Genomic DNA, 2,933 nt, shown 5'->3' on the forward strand with positions numbered 1-2,933 from the left:
CCTGCCTCCTCGCCCCTGCACCCTCTATAACCCCCCCCCCAGCGCTTCTCCTCTCTCTGCTAGCTAGGGTTCTTCAGTTAATTTACTTAGGTTTTAGTTAGGGCAGTAGGTTAATTAGGTCATCTATTTAGTTATGAATTTAGCTAGGTTTATTTAGTTTTGGACATGTCATATTTGGAAAATGATGATTATGTGCAGGGTAAATGATCCGAGTTACCTATGTTATGCCGGAATGTTGATTCATTTCCGTTCCGGTGAATTTCAGGCGCTCGATATGTCCATTTTTTAGCAAAGGTCATGCCGAAATTTTCCGTGAATTTTGGCATGATAGATTTCTTTTTTATGTCATTTTTCATTTTTTTCATACTTTTAGAATTAAACGAGGAGACTTAATCATAGAAAACATGTCAAACAACAAAGAAATTGGGCCTTCTGACCAAGATGCAGACGAGATGGATTATGAGGGTGAACAAGAGTACCTCGACTATTTGAGTGCTAAGCAAGGTTTGCAGGTCGGCCTCGATGATGGTACTGATGCCGACATCGACACCGACGGCACCGGCACTGATGGCGGCGCCGAGACCGGCGGGGAAGGTACCGGCGGGGAAGATACCGGCGGGGAAGGTACCGGCGCCGATGCTGCTACCGAAAAGAACAAGCAGAATAAGCAGAGGATACGAAAACCTAACAAACTAGGGATTGGACGACTAGTGATCACAAAGATGGCACCTAGCAAGTTTGAGCCATTAGAGCCGGAAGAACCTCGCAAGTGCTATGGGAACCAAGTAGGATGCATCCTACGGGAATGCGCAAGCATCAATGATGATGACTTAAGGAGTAAAGAACATTTGACGTGGTTGCTCCTGACGAAGTTGCACAAGAGATTCAAGTTCCCCGACCGGGATGATAACATAGAACAACCGTGGGATGATCCGAAGATGAAAAATATTAACAATCACGCCATGGGCATGTTCAGCAATGATTTGGCCTCCTGGAAAGGGAAGGTGAAACGAGCTATTGAGGCTGAGGAACCCCTGTCCAAGACTATGGAGGAAAAGCCAACACTTATGGAAGAGGAGTTCGAAAAGTTTAAGGACACATGCGCTACCGAGGCAGCCAAGGCTAAGGCTGCGAAATTCAAGAGCCTTCGGCAAAGGAACACGGGGAAGCATCGCCTCGGAAGCCGTGGCTACCTCGGTAAAAGGCCCATATGGGATAAGGAGGACGCGGAACGTGAGGCCGCGGGTATCCCAGACCCCTTCATGAAGTTCACCAACCCCTTGGAGCGTGACTTCATTAGGGCCCGCTACAAGTGGGACAAGGAAAAGAAGGTTTTTTACACGGACAAGATCACAAGGAAATTGACTAGACTACTGGTAATTACTCTTTTACCACCTTACATTTAGCTCCATATCTAGTCGACTACACATTCCTAAACGGTTCACGCTCCTTCTGCAGGAGAAGCAACACCAGCTTGCAGCCGAAAGCCCTACTTCTCCGATGAGGCCCAAGTGGGATACCCCTCTCAACCGAGCCTTGAACGAACTTAAGGGACTCCCTTTGGGCCAGCAGCCGCAATATGGTCGTGTGCACGGTGCTGGAGACGGTGCCACGTGGAAGGTGTTTTACAACAAGGGCCCGGAGGCCAAGAAGCAGAAAAAGAAGTTTAGTCAGGCGGACATCGACGCGAAGGTGAAGCTTGCGGTCGAGAAAAAAGCACCTGAGGACGCGAAAAAAACAGCCAAGGAGAAAAATGAGTTGCTACTGCAAGCAGTCAATGCAGCTGTAACTGCCTGCAGAAATGATTTCTCTACTAACTTGGTTCCAGCTATCATCAACTGGACGAAGGAAAATCCAGACAAGACGGTACATGATTTCCCGTTGCCCAGTTTCGTCGGGAGCAACTCCATGAACAACAACACCATCGCACCATCACTTGCTCACGCAACCGGGCCTCCTCTCGCAGCCGCTCCCTCTCATGGCAGCCCATCCTCAGTCTCTGGCGCGCTAGGTAGGCCTTCGTCTTTGGCTGAGCTCGACGCCGTCATGGTAATTACATGTCGCACCAACATAGATATATATATATATAGATATATATATATAGAATATTCCATTTTCGTTGCCTTTCGGATGTTTTACGCCACAGACATATGTGTTTGCAGGCCAAAGAAACCCCGTGCACCATTCTCTACTTGATCAAAGGCTAGAAGGTGGACGTGGGAAAGGGGATGATAATGGACCCCTTGCAACCCACGTTCCACAACCAGCCGATCCCCGCTGGGCACTTCTGGGTTAGCTTGTCCAGTGTGAAATCAGGGCACGATCATTTGCCTCCTCCAGTACATCCTGTGAGAGAGGACGACGAGACCCCGCCGCGGATTGGAAACTGCAAGGGTTGGGTGCTGCTATGGCTGAAGAATCTTATTCGTTTGGAGCCGGCCGAGAGCACACCAATAACCACACATCAACAAGCATGTGCGAAGACCACCACCCCGCCTATGCAATTAGCAGCTCATGTAGTGCCGGGTGAGAGTGGCAGACGACATGATGAAGGGGGTGCAATAGTACTGGCTGATGTAATTTGTCCTGTAGAACAGAGAATGGATGATGAGACGGAGGTCGACCCTATGGGTTTCCTCAATACAAACGCATATGACTGTGACATAGATATGATGAGTCAACCATATGACGAATTGGGCTATCAGCATGCTAATGAGGATATGGATGATATGCCCGGGCAGGAAGGTCGTAGCAGGGATTGCAAAAAGTCTCTCTTCATGAAATCCACACAGGACACACCTGAAGATGTCGCCTCAACACATGCTCAACTAGCCGGGCGCGAGGGTCGTACAGTACTTAGCCCGGGAACACTGGGGCAAGGGTTAAGGAAGGGTTTGGAAGGTGTGCCCAAGAAAAATGAGAGGAAGAGATCG

Source organism: Triticum dicoccoides, chromosome 1A (genome assembly GCF_002162155.2).
Source record: "Triticum dicoccoides isolate Atlit2015 ecotype Zavitan chromosome 1A, WEW_v2.0, whole genome shotgun sequence".
Taxonomy (NCBI): Eukaryota; Viridiplantae; Streptophyta; class Magnoliopsida; order Poales; family Poaceae; genus Triticum; species Triticum dicoccoides.